Raw genomic sequence first — 22,405 nt, 5'->3', positions numbered from 1 at the left:
TCCCCTACTTCTGCGGCAGTATGCCAACCATTTTCTCTACCGGCTTGTATGCCGTGTAATCTTGAATTTTTACCAACCATGGGGTTGGGTCAACAATTAATTTTTGGTTTCTTCACCGGATTTGATTCCAGCTAACATTTATTCTGGCCTTTGTGCTAATCTTAATATTAACGAAGTATTCCGACTCAGTCGATGTTTATATATGTTTGTGTTTTGAGTTTTTCAATTTGAATTTTGCATCTGTTTGCAATTCTTTAATATTTTGCCTAACTTAAAAAAGCATGCGGCAATTTGCAATCCGGGTGCTCTTGCCCCTGGGCGGCTGTGTGGTTGGTTTTATTTCAAGCTGATTGATTGGCTTGAAAACACTTGATACTAGGAGAAGTATGAAGTGTTTTTAGGCCAATCAATCACAATGGTGATTGCCCCAAACCAAGTGCACAGCCGGCCATAAAAGCGGGTGCTTTGAGCTTCTTACCCAGGCGGTTATATTCCGTCTGGGGTTAACGCGTAGCCATTACACAATCTTTTGCCCCAATAGGGGAAGTGAGTGCAACTTTGGAATAAATAACCCAAGTAAGAATTTCAACCGATGACCGACTGATGCCTTAAGGCATCCGGTACTTGGTTACTTAATTGTTCTTCATAGATTATTCTGGTCAGACAACTATGAGTTGACCAATTTGGTCGTTCAATTTTTTCCATCTGCATTTGTACCTAGAACCGACGAATAGTCTGTTCTCTGCGACGATTGCACCCGGAGGGGTGTCGCCGGACGCCTTTGTCCATATTGGGACAGGCGGTTTTATAAAATAAGCAACCATCCGGCCGTATTGGCCTTTGGTCTAGTTTGAGACCGGTTGTATAGCCACTAAGCGTTTTTGTGCTTAGTTTTTAATCGGATCATTGGCCGAGCGTTATTACAACATTGGATTTACACTAAATATTGAACTTAGTTGGTTGAGCGAGTAGTCCGTCTGAGTATTACCCAGGCGGCCAAACAATTTATTAAATTACACTATCAAACGTAATTAATTAAACAAAGGGTCCGTCTGATTTACCCAGGCGGACTAGATTGCGCTAAGTATCAAACTTAGTTATTCAGACAAAGAGTCCGTCTGAGTTTTACCCAGGCGGACAAAAGGTTATAATATTCAACCAAACCAAGTATCAAACTTAGTAAGTTAAACATAGGGTCCGTCTGGGTATTGCTTAGGCGGACGAACAATAAAAATGGAAAAATAAGTCTGCAAACAAAGCCTGAATTTTCATTAATTGACTTACTGTTTACAAAAATTATAGATTCTCAGAAGTAGTACTTTTTTAGATTGTCTACATTCCAAGTTCTAGGCAGGCGGCGGCCGTCCGGGGTTTCCAGACGGTAGGTGCCATTCCTGACTTCTTCATATATCCGGTAGGGGCCTTCCCAATTAGGGGTTAGCTTCCCAGCCTCATTAGCCCTACCGGTTACCTCCATTTTTCGTAACACGAAGTCATCCACTTTCAGGGGACGCTTGTGCACTTTCTTGTTATAAGCTCCGGTCATTCTTAGACGATATATCTCATGGCGCAGGGCAGCGTTGCCCCTGCGTTCTGGGAGGGAGTCCAATGCCAGCCGCATGGCCTCCCAATTTGCCTCTTCATCATAGAGCATAACTCTGAGAGTTGGCTCATAATGCGCAATGGGCAAGACGGCTTCAGCACCGTATACCATAAGAAATGGGGTTTCTCCGGTTGCCCCTTTAACAGTAGTCCGGATGGCCCACAGGACATGAATTAATTCCTCTGCCCATAAACCACCGGCTCTTTCAATTTTCTTTTTTATGCCGTCTGAGATGAGTTTGTTGAAGGCTTCAACTTGGCCATTTTCTTGGGGTTGGTCGACTGATGCAAAACAATGCGAGATACCCTGATCTCCTAACCAAGTCTTGAGCTAGGGGGGTCTCAAACTGAGGGCCATTATCAAACACCATAGACATAGGTACCCCAAACCGGGTGATGATGTTCTTCCAGATGAAGGAGATGACATCCTTTGTCTTGATGTTCTTAACCGGCTCAGCTTCTACCCATTTGGTGAAATAATCCACAACCACCAAAATGTAGCGCTTCCCGCCTGGAGCAGGCGTATAAGGACCCAAGATATCCATGCCCCATTTGGAAAATGGGACTGGGCTGCGGATTGCCGTCAGATCAGTAGCCGGGCGACGAATCAGTGGGCCAAACCTTTGGCAATTGTCGTATCTTTTGACTAACTCTTTGGCGTCTGCTTCAAGAGTAGGCCAAAAGTAATGCCGCCTGGCTCTGACGGCTAAGGACCTGCCGCCTATATGAGAGGCGCAGTATCCGGCATGCAATTCTTTGAGAATTTCTTTCCCCTTCTCTAGTGTAACACACTTCAATAAAGTTTTGAGGAAACCCGCCTTGAAGAGTTCTCCATTTCTCAACTCGAAGTTTGCTGCTCACTTTTTCAGGACGGCTGCCTCCTGCTAAATATGCCCGGATTCCATCCATCCAGGTAGAACTTTGGTCTAAGGTTCCAATGGGCTCTTCATGTATGCTTCTCTTTTCAAGAACTTCCCAAAAGACCGACCGAGGAGTATCACAGCAGGCGGAAGAAGCCAATTTAGACAACGCATCCGCCTGGTTGTTATCTGACCTGGGCACTTGATTCGGGTGGAATTCCTCAAGTGTCCCAGTCTCTTCTTTGACTGCCTGAAGATATTTGATCATAGCCGGATGAGTTGCCTCATATGCTCCCTCATACTGGCTGACGACCAACTGTGAATCAGAATAGGCGTCAATTTTATTTTCCCCTGCTGCCTTACACATGCGGATTCCGGCTAGCAGGGCTTCATATTCCGCCTCTTTATTTGAGGCTTGAAACTTAAACCGCAGTGCATATTCAAATTTTTACCCCTCAGGGGATTCATATATGATTCCTGCACCGCAACCGTTTTTTGTTGAGCTTCCGTCTACATACACTTTCCAAACCTGGTCAACATTGTCCGGTTGCACCGGTCGTGTCATTTCAACAATGAAGTCGGCAAATGCCTGACCTTTCACTGCCTTTCTAGGTTCAAAAGTGATTTCAAGACTTTGCATTTTAATAGCCCATTTCAACATTCTGCTGGATGACTCCAAAGTAGACATTGACCGCTTGAGGGGCTGGTCGGTGTAGATTACCATCGGATGAGCCAGGAAGTATGGTTTCAATTTCTTGAAATCCATATACAGGGCAAGGCCAAATTTTTCTACCATGGGGTACCAGAGTTCAGCATTTTAAGACATGGCTAATGAAATAGACCGGAAGCTGAACACCGTCTCTCTCAGCAAGGAGAACAGCACTGAGGGCATGATCTAAGACGGCTAAGTACATGTATAACACCTCCCTAGGCAGTGGACTAACAAGTCTTGGCAAAGAGTGGAGGTGTTCTTTCAGCTGTTGAAAGGCCGCCTCAGCCTCATCCCCCCATTCAAATCTGGTCTTCTTCCTGATTGCTTGGAAGAAGTAAATGCATTTGTCACCTGACCGGCTGAGGAATCTCCCAAGAGCAGCCAGGCAACCGGTTAGTCTCTATGCTTCCTTGATAGTGCGGGGTGACTTCATGTCAATCACCACCTGTATCTTCTCAAGGTTAGCCTCTATCCCCCTTTGATCAATCAGGAATCCGAGAAACTTCCCAGACTCAACACCAAAGACGCATTTCTTAGGATTTAACATAACTTTATGCCGCCTGAGTGTGGTGAAGGTTTCTCGGAGATCAGCAAGGTGATCCGCCTGCTATTTGGATTTGACTATCATGTCATTAATGTATGCCTCTACATTCCTCCCAATTTGATTAATAAAGACAGTATTAATCATCCGTTGGAACGTAGCCGGCGCATTTTTCAAGCCAAACGGCATCACCGTGTAACAGAATAGCCCCTGATCAGTGACGAAGTCGTCTTTTCTTGATCTTTCTTCCACAGGGGTATCTGATGGAAGCCGGAATAGGCACCCATAAAACTCATCAAGGCATGCCCGGCTGTTGAATCGACCAGACTGTCGATCTTAGGAAGCGGATAACTGTCCTTGGGACATGCTTTGTTGAGATCTGTGTAATCAACACACATCCGCCAGGTACCATTCGGCTTCTTTACAAGCACAACATTCGCCACCCAGTCGGGGAAATTACATGGTCGAATGAACCCAGCATCCAACAGCTTTTTTACTTCGGCAGCTGCCGCCTGACTTCTTTCCTCGCCGTGATTTCTTTTCTTTTGCCGGATGGGCTTCTTTTTAGGATCCACGGCGAGTTTGTGGACAGCAAGATCAGGGCTGACGCCTGGCATCTCTTCCACTTCAAAGGGAAAAATGTCTTTGAATTCTTTCAGCAGAAGGTGCAAGTCTGCACCCAACTTAGCAAAGGCAACCGTCCCAACCTTCACAGTTCGCTCCGGACGGCTGTCGTCCAGAGGTATATCATTATGTTCACCAGCCGGTTGGGGACGGAGCTCATCTGACCGTTCACCGGTCAGTGATTGCTTTTTTTTTCTCCTTCTTCACCTCCACCGGCATAGGTGCCTTTCTTTTCTTTCCGACTGCTGGTGGGGCTGGAGCTTGATCGGCCTCCTTGACATTGTCAAGGTCTATTGGTTCCTGTCCGCCTGGGGCCACGGTATCTCTGACGGCTGAGAGATAGCACTCCCGGGCCGTCTTCTAATCCCCATTCAAGGAACCAACAGAGCCGTCATCACTCTCATACTTGATGAGCATGAGAGAAGGGATGATTACAGCTTTGGATTCGTTGAGGTTTGGCCGCCCCAAGATAATGTTGTAGGCAGTCAGCTCTTCAACGACCAAAAACTTGACGACCAGATGTCGCCCTTTTCCTTTCTCACCCAGCCGGATGGGTAGATCAACTCTTCCGACTTGGTAGACCATTCCCCCCCCCCTTAAACCAACTAGGGGGTGGGTGACCAGATGCAAGCTGCTGTCATTACAATTCAGCTTCTGCAAGCACCGGAGGCTGATGATGTCTGATGAGCTACCGGTATCAATAAGGATCCGCCTGACCAGTTGGTTGGCAACCTTACATTCAATGACGACCGGGTCATCATGTGGGCGGCGAACACTTCCCCTATCCTTCTCAGTGATCAGAACATCCGGGAAGGAGGAGCTTGCAGACGCCTGCCCATCATCATCTTTGTCCATCTTTCGAAGATGGCTCTTGGTGCCCCGGATGGTAGGGCCACCGCATGAGAACCCGCCTGCTATTGTGTAAACCGGCTCCTTGTCGGTATCCGAGCTACTAGCAGGCTAGGGGGTAGTCTTAGAGGACTGACCCTTATTCTTCTTCTTAGCCCCGGCTGGGGACTTAGAAATATATGACTTCAGCATTCCCTTGTCAGCCAGACGGTCTAACGTCCGTTGAAGGCTAAAGAAGTCGTTGGTGTCATGGCCAACTTCCTCATGGTATTGACAATATTTATTTTTGTTCCTTGATTGAATGGACAGCCGGTCCTTAATCTCCATGAGGATGGAGTTGCAGTCCTTGTTAAACTCGTACTTTGGGATGTACGGTTTAAATTCTTTCTTCTTCTTCTGGGACGGCTGGTCAGAATCACTTATCGCCCAGATTTCTTTTCTTTTCTTGCTCTCTTCTTTCTTTTTAGCCGGCTGAGCAGGCCGGTTGTCTTTCTGCTTGTCAGACTTCTTAGAGTCCAACTGGCTACCAGGCGGGCAGAGGTCGGTAGCTTGAAAGTAGCTTTCCGCCTCCCTCAGGGCCGCCTGCATAGTGAAAGCCCCTTTTCTGACTGGGTAGAACTTAAAGGTCGACCCGTCTCTCAGACCTTTGAAAAAGTCTGTAAAAGCTACCTTATCAGACAGTCCTTGAATCTGAATTCTGATCAGATTGAACCGCTTGACATATGAGCGCAGCCCTTCTCTCTCTCCCTGCTTAACAGTGCTCAAATCAAGGCTTGTTTTCTTAGCAGGGATTTTCATTGAGAAGTTGGAAGCAAACAGGAAGGCAAGCTTTCTGAAACTATCGATGGACCCGGCTGGCAGATTACCAAACCATTGTTGGGCAATGCTCTTCAATGTAGCCGGGAAGCATCGACACCAAGTGGCATCATCCAACCCCTGCAGATACATGAGGTTGGTGTAAGCCATGAGGTGGTCTTCCGGATTGGTGGTACCATCATAGGTACCAACCAATACATTCTTAACCTTGGCCGGCTGGGCCGCCTCATTTATCTCCCGGGTGAACGCAGAAGGCTGCTCACCCAGGCGCAGCAGACGAAGCTGCCAGTCCAATGGCTGGATATTTGGATATGCCGCCTGACCTCCAAAGAGAGCCGGTTGCATGAAGTGAGGAGGATACTGTCCGTAAGCCTGGGTAGGCACGTACGGTACAACTCCAATCATATGAGGGCCAGAATGGATGGTATTACCGCCTGTCTGGCTCTCATGCAAGGAGGGCACACTCCCTGCAGAAATGTTATTGAAACTGTCTAGAAAGTTCGACGTTGAAGCCGACTCAGATAGCGATTGGTTTCTCTTCCGGTTGATGATCTCTCGGGCATTGAGAATTGATTTTTTGCTTCCCACCGGCTGTTGAGTCCGGCGGGTGTTGTTGTTGTTCCTCTTAGGAAGGAGAATTTTTTACCAATCAATGGTCCCGGCTGCCTTCTCCTTTAGATGAGGAGTGGGCTGCCGGTCTCTGACTGACTTCCCCTTCTCTTGAGCAGTCTTCTTCGCCGACTGACCGTTACTTGGGCCAGCCCGCTTTGGGTGATCAGCTCTTTAATTTCACCCTTGAAACTTGTCATGAATCTCATGAGTTCGTCTCGGGTGACAGGTGCTGATCCAGCGGCCGTTTGGGTTTCCCCTTCCGGCTGCCCAAAGGGTCGGCTTGTACCCACCTGGGAGGCACCCCGCTCTAGAGTGTCTCTGGGCCGGATGCGCTTGGTTCTGAGAGAGCTGTCATCGGCTGTAAAGGTTTCGACCTGAGGATCTTCATCCTCCTGGTCTGTAAAGACTTCTGGGTCATCGCCCAGATGGTTAGGGGGTGGCACAGACTCTTGAACCATCTTCGAGGTACTCTCCCCACAGACGGCGCCAAATTTTTTGGGTGTATTTGTCCCTTGGGAGTGTTACGTCACGAAGTCTGATCCGGCTGAGCTGTACCTGCAAAATAACGGAGACTCCGGGTGGTTGGAGCTCCGCCTCCGACGGTCAAGTTAGTAACTTGAAACGGAATAAAGAGAACGGAAATTTAGGTGGGTATCTGCTCGGATTCCAAGCTCAGGTCTTTCTCTGATGTAAGAGAATAAAGGTGTAATAAATGATTGAATGTGTCCCCAAAATGGGGAAATATCTCCCTATTTATAGGGTCGTTGGAGAATGTGCCCCTACCTAGGTCACTTGACCTAGATTTTAGTGGGCTGCGCCGTTTTACGGCGCTCCTAGGAGTTTGGGCCCTTGAAGGTCGCCATTTCAAAGGCATATCTGAGGGCGCCAAGTGTTAAGAGGATGTTGAGCCACATGGGCCATCCTGAGTTCGACACGTGGCGACCTCTCATTGGTCCACGTGTCTAGGGTAAAAATACCCTAAACAAGCATGATTCACTCTTCACTCATGCCCCGTCATGAATATGCTTCAATACCTGAAAAGTTTATCTCTACTTGTCCCCACTACTCTCCATTAAAAATAGGTCATCATAGGGCCAAGATAAAGACATGGCCAAACACACAAACACACACAATCAACAAAGCTGAGTACATAAGCGTAATTAAATACACTAACATGCTTTCACCTATTGTAGGGAATAATTTCAAGCTTTAATCCCACTAGCTTGAACCCCACTGTGATCATACACTAAAGTACGGTGGCGTCCAAAAGGGAAGAAGATAGAGCAAAAGAGTCGCCAATAAGTTTTAGGAACTTGTAAACCGTTCATACGATGAAGGTTACACCCCTTAACGATCCAAGAGATCGTCAACTCCATAAGGTCTAGAACCAAATAAGGGTTTGGGGATGAAGGTACAAATCCAACCTAAAAGAGATTGAACCTGCCCTAATAATAGGCCTCTACTTTATTCTGATCGTATTCATGTGCGCTTTCTGACTAACATGCAATCAATAGGTAACCTAAACCTGTTTATCTATGTTGGTTGAATATAATGCATAAACAAATCTATTATTGGCGATCACTTGAAATTATAATCACATTAACCCTAAACAAGATTATTAATTATCTTATTAAGCGTGATTACAAGTACAAATTCCCTTTAAACATGCAATAAAAGGTGTGATCAAGCAATAATAATAAAATAATCAAGCAACATAATAATAAATATCATGACAATAAAATTATAATCATAATAATAATCATCATAAATAAAATAATCATCATCAAAATAATAATAATAATAATAATAATTAAAATAATAATAATAATAATAATAATAATAATAATAATACTAATAATAATAATAATAATAATAATAATAATAATAATCATAATAATAATCATAAATTATAACAATTATAATCATAATCATGTTCATGTTAATAGTAAAGCATAATAAAAATAGTAAGATCCTAGGCATGATACTAAGCTAACAAGATTACTAACAAACCCTAGCATGTCACTAAGCAAAAAAAATCAAATCTTTAGCCCTAACATGATACTAACAATCATAAATATTAGGCAGAACATAGGAAGCATCGCAACAATCATATTTAATATTACAAATACCCTAGACATGATACTAGGAATATCATAACAATTTAAACATGATTTCTACATCATAATATCAATTAATCAATTAAAGTACTTACTTTGATGCCTCGCACCTCTTTCTAATAACAAAATACACACGTTAGTAACTTCAAGGAAAATAATAAACAAACAATTAAATTAAATAATTGAAATAGAGATTTGGGACCAAACCCTCAGAAATTAAACCTTTCACGTCTAGGGGGAAGGCAACTTCGAATATGGCTAGGTGTTTCTAGATCTAGTGAATACGGAATTTTGTATGTAAAAACAAAGTTTAGAAAAAGAGAAAGAGAGAGATGAAATAATCAAGAAAACTTGATGAGGATAGGTGAATGATTAAGAGAGAATTAGAGAATTAATGATTGCGAATGAAAACTGATTGTAGGTTAATGAAAACGAAGTTTTTAATACGTTATTTATAGAGAAATCAGCCAAAAAGATAAAATATCAAAACAGAGCACTTGGCGCACGTAAAACAGAGTTGGAGCACGCAAAATAGAGTTGGCGCCAGCACCAGCTAATTGGCGCCAGGCGCCAATGGCTAGCACCAGGCGCCAATGGCTAGCACCAGGCGCCAATGGCTGGCGCCAGGCCTGGTTCCAGGCGTCAATGCCTGGAGTCAGGCGCTAGGCCTGTTTTTGACGCATTTTTGTTTTTATCATGTCTTTTGATCCGGAAGTCCAAATAAGGCTTATAATATGTCGTTGGAAAGCTCTTAAAGTCTACTTTCCATCACAATTAGAATCAGATTAAAATATTTTGTATATAAAAAGATATGGCCAAAATAGTGGAAGGGTGTTAGTTTTGGATAAAGTTTCATGTCTCATTTATATCTTTTTCGTTATAACTCGGATTTAACATTATAATATATCATTGTAAAGATAATTTCAAGATCTATCCAACCATATAAAATTTGGATAAATATTATGAGGCACAAAAATAAAATCTGAATATATTCCACTTCGTACAAAACAAGGATTCTTAAAAGGAGTAGTTTAATTCAATTTCAAACTCTTTAAAACATAATTATCAATCCTAACTCCATTAGGATTTAAAAGAACCTTCTAGAGTATTCTAAAAGACTATAATCAATCCTAATATCTTTAGGAAGGATAATTAATAATAGTCCCTCCTCTAGATCATTGGGCCGCATATAAAACTCAAATCGGGCCCAGTTTAGTATTTTGGCCATAACTTCCTCGATATTCATCGGAATTGGGCTTATAATATATCGTTGGAAAGGTCTTTTCAAACCCCATCCAACTATACCATTATTGGATCCTTATCATGGACCAACCAAACTAGATTGACTATTTTCTTAAAATAAGTTTTCAAAAACAGAGAGAAGATAAAAGAATTAAAACTATCCGCAACACTAAACTTTCCACACTTTCACTTCATTCGATTATGATTCGACGTGAAAGGTACTCATCACTGGGTTTGGTTTTGGAGAGACACAAATGGGTGTCTACACCTATCACTACACACTTACCTCATTGCACCTGTTTACAAGCACACACAAAAATCAACAAGACACTTTAACTAGACAATAAATAATTCATTTAGCGTTGATTACGCATCGAACGGGTTTCCAACTATACCTCCCCCAAATAAATTGAGGTTAACTGACACGGGAGCTAACTGTGTCAGCGACAAAACCACTCAAAGGTGGCGGAATTCCTGCGCATAATAATAAATAAAAAGGAATGTATAGCGTCCTGTACTCCATTATAAGTTATGGCTAAATATAAAACCCCATAACTCCCCCCATTGTTCATACTCAAGGTATATACGTTCCAAGAGTTTTGGTGCGTAATCTCTTTCACTTTACGTTATTTACATGTTATTGGACTTGGTGATGACTCTCAAAGCATAATAAATCAATCAACAACAATTATTCAATCAACCAAACATACCAATTTAATTATTGAATAATTAGTGACCACATAATATTTAATGTTGAACCCTTTTTAATTCTACCTCAGTGTCAAAGACGCCTTAAACGTATAAAGCGCCAAAAATCCTATCCCTCGGTGTTAAAAACACCTTAAGTGCACAAAGGCACCAACATACAATTTATCCCTTGTGTACATAGGCATTTATATAGCTCCTTCCTCATGCTTAAAGCATCCATAAAAATTATTTGAACCATAATAAAATTCCTTTTCAATATTCCAAACATAATTAAACATGTAGTTTAATTAATCATGCATTCTAACATGCCATAAATAAAAGTTTGATTCAAACTCAACATGCCCAAAATATAATTTCCCAATCCATAAACCATCATCAATAATTCATGCTACACAATTCAATTACCGACACCATTAATTCACAATTCCATTCATAAACCATAGCATGATACTACTTGTAATTGATTGAAATCAAGACTAGCATAATTCTATATCATCAAAATATGCTAAGTACGCGTACGTACCTTGAGTACGATTTTAAAATTGCCACGACTAGTAGATATTGCTTACTTCAAAGTCTCCTACACATTAAAATCATAATAGAGTATTGAAATCCACTCTAAACAAATTTCCAGCAATATATACTATTTTAAAACCCCTCGTAATTTAATTAAAGTAATTTGAAATTATATTTAAAACATCATAATTAAGTCCCAATTAATGGATAATTAAAATTTGTTCAAGAAACATAATATTAAGTGTTCTATATAAAATTCCAGCACTTTATTTTAATTACAACTTGATGTAATTAAGCCTTAAAACACTTAAAACAAAGATCTACCCCAATATACATCATAATCCTTCAATAACTCATAAATCAAGAACCTAGGGCTTCAAAATTTTGGGCTTTTTAATTAAAAACCAAATTTGAAAATTAATTAACATAATTATAATAATCAAACATCAAAATTAAATCCCAAAATTCATAATTTACAATTAGATTAAAGCATAGATTAAATTTGAGCAAGAAAATTTTGATTTTTAAAAAAAAAAAAATTCTTTTTTTTCAATGTCCACGACTGCCGGCTGCTGCCAGCACTGGTGGTCGCCGCTGCTACCGGCTAGGTGGCTGGTGGTCGGCGGCCCATCGGTGGTGGCTGTTGCTGGTGGTGGTGGTGCGAAAACAAAAGGGGAAGGGGAAGGAGAAAGAAAAAGAAAAAGAAAGAAGAAAAATAAGGAGAAAAGGGAGAGAAGTTTACCTTGGGTTTTCTCCACTCTGGGCAAAGTTGAATTGCCTCATAAGAGGGATATTTATACCCCTTCTCTATCACCCTTTTACCCTAAACTTTCCTCCTTTAGTTTTCCTAATCCCTTCCCTACTAAAACTTGTTAAAATCATAATTTCCTAAAATAAAACCCCAACTTTTATAAAATAAATAATTAAACAAACTTTCCTTTAGTAAAAATATTTCCAAACTTACATAGGATAAATAATTAAAACACCATAATTAAAATATTAAAATTATTTAAATACCCTTATAAAATACATATTTTAAATAAAATACGTATAAAAATACGGGGTATTACAGTCTACCCCCCTTAAAAAAAGTTTCGTCCCGAAACTTGGAAAACGAAATTCTAAACTTTTCCTCTTTATGTATGGTATTGTTGTACTTTTTGTCATTCCTTTACTCCTTTGTGTCTCTTTGAGAGCACTAATACTCAAAATACTTAATAGAATTTGTGCAAAAAGCACAAAAAATATGTAAAATATAGGGAAAAAGCGCGAAATTCTATCGCATTCTACCCCCCTTAAAGAAAACGAGTTACACCCCCATAAATCAACATACCTGAAACAACTCCAGGTATTTTTTTTTCATTTCATCTTCTGCCTCCCAAGTGGCTTCCTCATATTCTTGGTAAGACCAAAGTACTTTAACAATGTTAACGTTCTTATTGCGTGTACTACGCACTTTACTGTCAAGAATCTTGACAGATCTCTCCTCATAAGTTAAGCTTTGATCTAACTCAATGGTTTCGGTTTGTAGCACATGGGATTTATCAGGAATGTACCTTCTCAATTGGGACACATGAAATACATCATGTACTTTACTAAGCTCCATAGGTAAGGCTAACCTATAAGTTACTTTGCCTATTCTTTGTAGTATTTCATATGGACCAATGTATTTTGGACTGAGCTTTCATTTCTTTCCAAATCTCATCACTCCTTTCATTGGTGACACCTTTAACAACACTTTATCACCAATTTCAAACTCTTCTTCCCTTCACTTTAAGTCTGCATAGCTCTTTTGGAGATCTTGAGCTGCTTGAATTTTAGCTTGAATTTCCCTTACTTTCTTAACTGTATCTTCAATCATTTGAGGTCCTAGGATCATAGTTTCACTAATGTCGTTCCAACAAATCGGACTATGACATTTCCTCCCATACAAAGCCTCAAATGGTGCCATTCCTATGCTCGCATGAAAACTATTATTGTAGGAAAATTCAATTAAATCCAAGCTATCTTCCCATCCTCCCTGGAAGTCTATTACACAAGCTCTCAACATATCCTCCAAGGTTTGAATGGTTCTCTCAGTTTGCCCATGTGTGGCAGGGTGAAATGCCGTACTCATCTTAAGTGTTGTACCAAAATTTTCTTGTACACTTTTCTAGAATTTTGAGAGAAACCTGGAATCTCTGTAAGATACAATATCCTTTGGGACCCCATGTAACCTCACAACATGTTTGATGTAAGCTTTCGCAAGTTGCTCCATCTTCCAAGTTTCTTTCATTGGTATAAACACTTTTGATTTTGTAAGTCTATCCACCACTACCCAAATGGTATCATTTCCACTCTTTGACTTAGGAAGGAAAGCCACAAAATCCATTGAAATTCAATCCCACTTCCATCCTGGAATTTCAAATGACTGCACCGTCCCTTGAGGCCTCTTGTGCTCTATCTTCACCTTTTAACATGTTAAACACTTTGCCACAAACTCAGCAACCTCATTTTTCATTCTAGGCCACCAAAACATCTTCTTCAAATCCTTATATAGCTTGTTCCTCCCGGGTGTACTGAGTAAGGTGTATTGTGGCCTTCTTCCATCAAATTTCTCTTCACTTCCTCACATTTCTGTGGTACGTACCATTGATCTTTGTACCTCAAACTCCCATCTTTGTGAATCTTGAAGTCTGTAGTTTTTCCCTGCTTAATTTTCTCGCGAATACTATACAACTTTACATCTACCTCTTGGTTAGCTCGAATCTCATCGAATATTGTTGGTTGGATGCTTAGACTCGCAAGAATACCCGCTGGAACTCCCCATTCTACAACCTCTAAATTCAATTTCATCATTTCCCTACATAACTCATTAGCTACTACTAATGAGTTTATTCCATGACTATTTTTACGACTTAGAGCATCCGCAACCACATTAGCTTTCCCTTCGTGGTATTGTATGTCTAAATCATAATCCGTCGTATACTCTAACCATCTCCTTTGGCGAGAGTTCAAGTCCTTTTGGGTGAAAATGTACTTTAAGCTTTTATGGTCTGTGTAAATTCTACATTTCACTCCATACAAATAATGGTGCCAAATTTTTAGTGCAAAAATGATTGCAGCTAATTCCAAATCATGGGTTGGATAGTTTACTTCATGGGTCTTTAACTGCCTCGATGCATATGCAATCACCTTCCCATTTTGCATAAGCACGCACCATAAACCATTCTTTGATGCATCGCTATACACATCATACAGTCCACTATCATCCGGAAGTGTAAGCACTGGTGCTGTAATTAGTTTGTGTTTCAAGAGTTGGAACGCCTCTTCACACTTATCGTCCCACTCCAACTTCTTGTCCTTCTTCATCAAGGTGGTCATAGGTTTAGCAATCTTGGAAAAATCCTTGACAAAACGCCTATAATACCCTTCTAAACCTAAGAAACTTCGCACATCAGATACTGTCTTGGGTGTAGGCCAACTCTTAACAGCTTTTATTTTGGCTGGGTCTACCTCTACTCCGTCCTTGGACACGAAATGTCCCAATAAGGCTACCTTTTCCAACCAAAACTCACAATTAGAGAATTTTGCATAAAGGTGGTTTTCTCTTAGTGTTTGCAGAATTGCCCTTAGGTGTTCTTCGTGCTCTTCCTTGCTCTTTGAGTACACCAATATATCATCTATGAACACTACTACAAACTTATCCATAAATTGATGAAACACCCTATTCATCAAATCCATAAAGATTGTTGGAGCATTTGTCAATCCAAAAGGCATAACAGTAAACTCGTAGTGTCCATATCTTGTCCTAAATGCGGTTTTAGGAATGTCCTCGTCGGCAATCCTCAATCGGTGATACCCAGATCTCAAGTCAATATTTGAAAACACTGTGGCACCCTTTAGTTGGTCAAACAAATCATCGATTCTTGGTAAGGAATACTTATTCTTAATGGTTACTTTATTTAGTTCCATGTAGTCAATACACAACCTCATATTCCCATCCTTCTTTTTCACAAATAGAACTGGCGCTCCCCAAGGAGAAGCACTTGGTCTAATGTATCCCTTTTCCAATAAATCTTGCAATTGCTCCTTTAACTCACTCATTTCAACAGGAGCCATTCGATATGGTGCCTTGGATATTGGGGCTGTTCCGGGAACTAAATCTATGGTAAAGTCGATTGCCCTCTTAGGTGGCATTCCAGGAATCTCCTCTGGAAATACATCCAAGAATTCATTGACTACTTCTATATTTTCTGGATTTGTCACTTGTTCATGGTCCATATTCCTAACACTACAGAAATATACTGGATGTCCCTTCTTCATGTATTTTGCTAATTTTAGCACTGATATTAACCTTGGGCACTTGGTTTTACCATTCATCCAGTAAGTCACTGATTCATTTCCGCTTGTGACCATCTTCACTTTCTGTGATCTACAACTAATATCAGCATTATACTTACTCAACTAGTCCAAACCCAGAATAAGATCAAAGTCACTCAGCCCAAACTCAATAAGGTCAGACGGGAATATCTTTCCTTCTATTTCTAAAGGCACATTTCTAAAGGTTTTGGTACATTTCACTACCCCACCTGTCGAAATGGTTATGGGTAAATCTACTACTTCTACTATCTTTAAACAGTCTTTAAGTTTTGAAACAATACCCTTAGAAACAAAAGAAAAAGTTGCACCAGAATCAAACAATACTTTAACAGGAATAGAGTTAATAGAAAAAGTACCGGTGATAACATCTTTCGTGGCATCCGCCTCATGCCTACTCAAAACATTCAGTTTCCCTGCAGTTCCACCCTTCTGTTGGCTATTCCCACTGGTGGTGTTACTGTTCTTCGCTCCATTCTGTTGCACTTCCTTATTCCCAGTAAAGTTGTTGCTGTTCCCCTGGATATTCCTCTGGTTTCCTCCTGAATTATTGTTGTTTTGCCTGTCACATTGCTATTCTTGGAGAAAAACTCATACTCCCTATGCCCAAGTTTATTACAAACACGACAAGAGACCCAATTGCCCTCGCAATCCTTTCCAGGGTGGTTATTTCTACACCTCTTGCAAAAATAAATCCTCTCATTCTTATTATTCCCCTAGTTATTGTTTCTAGCCCCTCTATTGTTGTTACGCTTTCCCTAACGGTTATTACCCTGGAAGTTATTCTTGTTGCGAAAGTTATTGTTATGGTGGTACTTCTGCTTCTTAAAACCATTCTGGTTTCCCTGTTGGTTACCAGAAACCTGCCCCACTTCCTTCCTCTTCTCTCTTCCTTCTATTTCAGCTAACTCCTTCTTCTTCTTCTCCTCCAATGCATAAAGGTGTGCGGCCCTTCCATATTCTTCATCCAGGGTCTCAAATACTTGCCCGCACAGCTTTAACTGCAAATCAGTAGTTAAACCACTCTCAAACTTCCTAGCTTTTGCTTTTTCCGTAGCGACAGACTCTTCGGAAAAACGGGACAACTCAATAAACTTGGTGTAGCATTCCGTAACTGACATCCTTTCCATCTTAAGGTTTGAGAATTCCTCAGCTTTCTGCTTCTGTAAAAAGCTAGGATAAAAATTGTCTCTCACTTTCTCTTGGAACTTAGTCCAATTGAACCCAGGTAACGCTCTAAGGGTAGTCTCATTTTGTTGCCACCAAAGGTCAGCTTCACCCCTCAGATAGTAAGTAGCATAACTCACTTTTGAGTTTTCAGGGCATCCCACGGCTTCAAATAGTTTCTCAAATTCCCACAACCAGTTTTCCAATATGGTAGGGTCAGGCTCCCCTTGATATGTTGGTGGCTTACTTTGTGCCACCTTCTTAAAGAGCTCCCCTTGAGCATCCCCATTACCAGTTGAGTTTCTTGCCAATTGTTGGGCAACTGCTGCCAATTGCCTCACTACTTCATTCAAATCGTTTCCACCATTACCATAACCTCTTCCCCCTGCCATTTTTCTTCTCCTGAATTAAGGACAAGGGTCTATATTAGAAATGGCTATGGTTAGTTCCCAAGACATACACCCATCTATCACCTAACACTCTTTAAACATTCACAATAAAATTTGAAGCTAACAAATTGGGATAGCAAAAGCTAAGAATTCCCTAAATTTGTAGCTTTGTCAATCAATTACTAACCAACCATACATTTAATAAAGCATCACATAGATAAAAATAAAAATAAAAATAAAAAAAATTCCCATAGATGCCCATAGCTTAGAAATATTTATTGGAATTAAGTTGCTTGGAATTTTGGCTATTGGAATAGTGATGTGAAATGGGAGATTTGGAAAATAAATGAATTTATTTATTAGTAATATATAAAAAATTTTGACAAGGAAATAAATGAGGTCTTATTAATTAAAATAGACTGAAATTACTAAAATAAAAATTGTTTTCTAGAAACTTATGTGGTCATGCCACTTATTAATTTAAAACTAAAATAATAATAACTAAAATAAAGACTGTGAATTCATGACGCGGAAATTTATAAAATCTAATCCTTTCGAACGTTGTCCCTTTTGTCAGTGGATTTTTTGTAGCTTGAAAGATTGAAATCAGAATCATTTGACTCCTCGATTGGTTCAGGTGACTTAGGTTCGGGTTCTACTTGTACAAACTCCCCTTCTTCCTCCTCCTCCGATGAAATGTCTATTATTATTAGAGTTGGAGGTGGATTAGGATTAGAAATCTCCATAAGTGAACTATCTCCCTCTTGTTGTTCTCCATTTTCTGCCTGACTACCCCCTGACGAAGAAGAAGAAGAATTTCCTTGTTGTTGATTAGGAGGAGGATTGTTCCCTATGGGATTATCGTAGTAGTAGTCAGGGTAGGGAAGATTTAAGTGCTGACAATGAGCTTTTTACACTCTTACGAGATATTTAGTCAAGAAAACATAATCTGGATACCCCTGGCCATAATAGTCTTTGTATTTATGGTAATTCGGAATATCTCCCGGAAGGTAAAAATCAGAAAATCTCTAGTTGACAGCAATGTAAGGAGGCTCCTCTGGAAGACAATGGACAATCATAGCCAAAATACGATTAGGGGTGTCATAAACTTTGTCTCGTAAGACATTGCTCATGTAGGAACAAAAGTATTTGATCTTTTCTACAAAGTCGTAGGGGTGTTCATTATGTTTCCTTACAAGTGATCCCATTTGTGTATATTTGCTAGGAAAGATTGGCATCCTGTAGAGAAAATGCTTAGAAAAGAATTCCCTTCCCAAAGAAAATAAAATAAATAATACAGTCTTGTAGGATCACACAGAATAATACACATATTGCAAGCTTTCATCAACAAACATCTAGTCAAACAACATGCTTGAACACTCAAAATAAAATTATGCACACAGGGAAGAAATTAAATTCTAGCCTATATGCCCTTTCTTTTCCTACCCAAGCTCACCAACATGTTAATAAAAGCTTTTAACACATAATTCTTACCTCAATCCTTGCTTCCTGCAAAACTTAACAAACAAAAAAAATATTTTTACCCTGCTAAAACAAAATTTCGAAATTAATGGGAAGAGGGCCAAAAATTTCGGCCCTACTAAAAAAATTCGGACCCTCTAAAAAAAAATTCGAGTGTCCCCCTTAAAAAAAACGGACCAAAATAAAATAAAATAAAAAATTTCGCCTCTAAAAAAAATAAAAGAAATAAAATCGGAACATATAACATTGCATAATTAAATTAACACTTGGCCAAGTTTAAATCATAGTAAGAAAAACGTTTTCGGGTTAGTGGTAATTTAAAATCTCAATCTGGCTCTCATACCACTTTGTAACACCCTAGAAATTCCTTTCTTTTAAATACCCACTTTACTTTTTAAAATACGATTTAGGAATATCTAAGACATTACCGCCACCGTGAAAACGGCTAAGGCAACTATCAAAGATACACAGCAGAGGCTTAAAAATTAAAAACCGTTTAAACAAGTCAACTCAAAAGTCCACCAAACGAAAGTAAAGTTTAAAACCAAAACAAACAAAGTCAACTAAAATCAAACTACAGCTTGGAACCACTAAAGGCCCTTATTCAAAACCGTTCCAAAACCAAACCTTTGTGTTAGTCCACACAGTATATGTCATGATTCACTCTTCACTCATGCCCCGTCAAGAATATGCTTCAATACCTGAAAAGTTTATCTCTATTTGTCCCCACTACTCTCCATTAAAAATGGGTCATCATAGGGCAAAGATAAAGACATGGCCAAACACACAAACACACACAATCAGCAAAGCTGAGTACATAAGAGTTATTAAACACACTAACATGCTTTCACCTATCAACACACACTTACCTCATTGCACCTGCTTACAAGCACACACAAAAATCAACAAGACACTTTAACTAGAAGATAAATAATTCATTTAGCATTGATTACGCATCGAACAGGTTTCCAACTATACCTGATGAGTGACATTTATGTCACTCGTAGGGAGTAGTTTTAGAGTCATTTTCGTGTTTATTTTATCTTATTTTCCCTTTCTTTCTCTTGTTTTCTTTTTAATAAAGTTTCTAGTTTATTTTGGTAATTTTGGTGCGTTTTAGTTCATTTTCTTTATTTTATTAGCTTTAGTTTATTTTCGTATTTTATTTTACGTTATTTGCTTGTATAGTTTTTGTCTTTATTAGTTTTAGTTTTATTTCTCTTATTTCTATTTTACTTTTATTTTAATTAGTTTGGAGTGTTTTTCACATTTTATTTGTTTGTGTTTTATTTAATTTTGTTAGTTTTAGTTTTAATTCTCTCATTTCCTATTTTATTTTATTTAGTTTTATTTTATTTATTTCATTCCTTTTGTCTTGATTTCTCCTCGGTTTTGTGTGTAGGGGTTCGGGTTTTATGTCAAATGAGTTCGGGTTCCAAGTTGAGTCAAACACAAACCGCAACCTGCTGCCCCTTATCCATCACCGCACCCTTCATTATCCTACACCACACCATCAGCAACAACAACAATTACCACCAGCCCATTTACCATCTGACCACCAACTGCAACCCCGCAAACACCACACACACCAGCACCACCAGCCGCAACAGCGCACACCCCACACCACCACTCACCTCCCTTTCCCCCTGCTCCAATTCGCACCATTGCCCCGCAAACACCACACACCCCGCAGCACCAATTCACTCACCCACTGCAACCCCTCACACCACTCACCACCAGTCCAACTTCCAACCACCTGACCGCCGCAACAACCACAATCACCCACCAATTCACGCGCTCACAGCACCGCAGCCACTAATCACGCACAACCGCAACACACACCAACAGCAACACAACCCAGACCACCGCAACCACACCTCAATTCTACCACCACCGCGCAACAGAGCAGTCACCACCAGCATCAATTACAACAACAATTGCACCTTACCGTCACCAATTCGCACAGCAACATCCCCAATTTACAGTAAATCACAAATTCTCAAGTTCGAGCAAACCGTTGGTGGTTCGGTCGAAGTTCGAGACAGAGACTTTGTGGGTTTCGTTAATCGAAGAGGAGTGGTCGAACATACCCATGGTTCGACCGAACCAACCCCGTAGTTCGGCCGCACCAACCCACGGTTCGATCGAACCATTTCACGAGCTATGCACATGGCTTTTAATGAAGATGAACGGCCTCGATTTGATGATGATAGTTGATGAACGGTGGTGATGGTAGTGCGTTTCAATGGAGTTCTTGAAGCAGGCTGGTTTCGAGGAAGAAGAGGGAAATCGGGGGGTAGCTGATAGTTTTGGGGTTTTGGTTTCCTTTTTTTCTTTTTCTTTTATTTTTTATTTTTCCTTTCCTTTTCCTTTTCTTATTTCTTTTCTCTTTTGTTTTCTTTTCTTTTTATTTTTCCTTTTCTTTCTTTATTTTATTTCCTTCTTTTATTTCTCCTTTATTTTTCCTAGTTTTATTAGCTTAGTATAAATACCCAATTTTGGGGTAATTAGAAAAGGAGGAATGGAATAACCAATTATTCTACTCTCTAATTAGTTTTAGGTTAGGTTAGGATTAGTCTTCTTTGGTAGAGAGAGAAAGTGAGGTTTTCTTCATTAATGAACTTGGATTTTGAAGAAGGAGCTTGTTCAATCCTTTATAGATCTTCATCTTCAATTAATGAGCAATTTCTTACTCTCTCTCCTCTATTTTTATTTGTTTATTTTGATTATTATTTTAGTTGTTGGTATTGCTTGTTGATCATGTTGATTCTTGATTATTTGTTGATTAACCTTGTTATTATCATGATTAGTGAGTAATTTCTCCATTAAGGGGATGGTTGTGGTGTAGTTGGACCTTGAGCATGTTCTAGGGTTTAGAATTGATTTATTTGTGATTAAAGTCTTTATATGCTTGATATTCTTTAATCTTCTTGCAAGTGCACATTGTTGGTTGATTAAAGGTGAATCTTTGCTAACAAGAAACGGAAGTTGACTTAGTTAAGGTTCATTACTATCGATTGTTATTTAATAGTACCTCATAGTATATGGTTCTAATGTGGAAACATAGAGGCTATGTTAGGAGAAGCCAATTGACCCCGGAAGGCGACTAGATTGGATTCTTAATTTCGATATTCGAGCATGTTTAGTTCATAATTAATTCAATTTCTATGCCTTTGTTTATGTTCAAGTGAATGCTATACCTAAACCATTTCCCTTAATGTTTTATTTCATGTTTTAGCATTTTTAGACTTTAGTTTATTTATCCCCTATTCCGGACTAGCTTAATTGTCGATGACATTTGGTGGTGTTTACCGTTCTCTGTGGTTCGACCCCTATGCTTGCCTTGTACTCGTATTAGGTTTGTTTAGGTTGTATAAATTGTATTTGATCTAGGGATAGACAATTGACGACGCGTTTATTCCCCTTGTCAATACCTCTTCCAAATAAGTTGAGGTTAACTGACACGGGAGCTAACCGTGCCAACGAAAAAACCACTCAAAGGTGGAAGAATTCCTGCGCATAATAATAAATGAAAAGGAATTACAGCATCCTGTACTCCATAAGAAGTTATGGTTAAATATAAAACCCCATAACTCCCCCCATTGTTCATACTCAAGGTATATACGTTCCAAGAGTTTTGGTGCGTAATCTCTTTCACTTTACGTTATTTACATGTTATTGGACTTGGTGATGACTCTCAAAGCATAATAAATCAATCAACAATAATTATTCAATCAACCAAACATACCAATTTAATTATTGAATAATTAGTGACCACATACTATTTAATGTTGAACCCTTTTTAATTC

Source organism: Chenopodium album, chromosome 5, assembly GCF_948465745.1.
Source record: "Chenopodium album chromosome 5, dcCheAlbu1.1, whole genome shotgun sequence".
In the NCBI taxonomy this organism is placed as follows: domain Eukaryota; kingdom Viridiplantae; phylum Streptophyta; class Magnoliopsida; order Caryophyllales; family Amaranthaceae; genus Chenopodium; species Chenopodium album.
The sequence above is the reverse complement of the archived record's forward strand: the minus strand, read 5'-3'. Positions refer to the sequence as shown.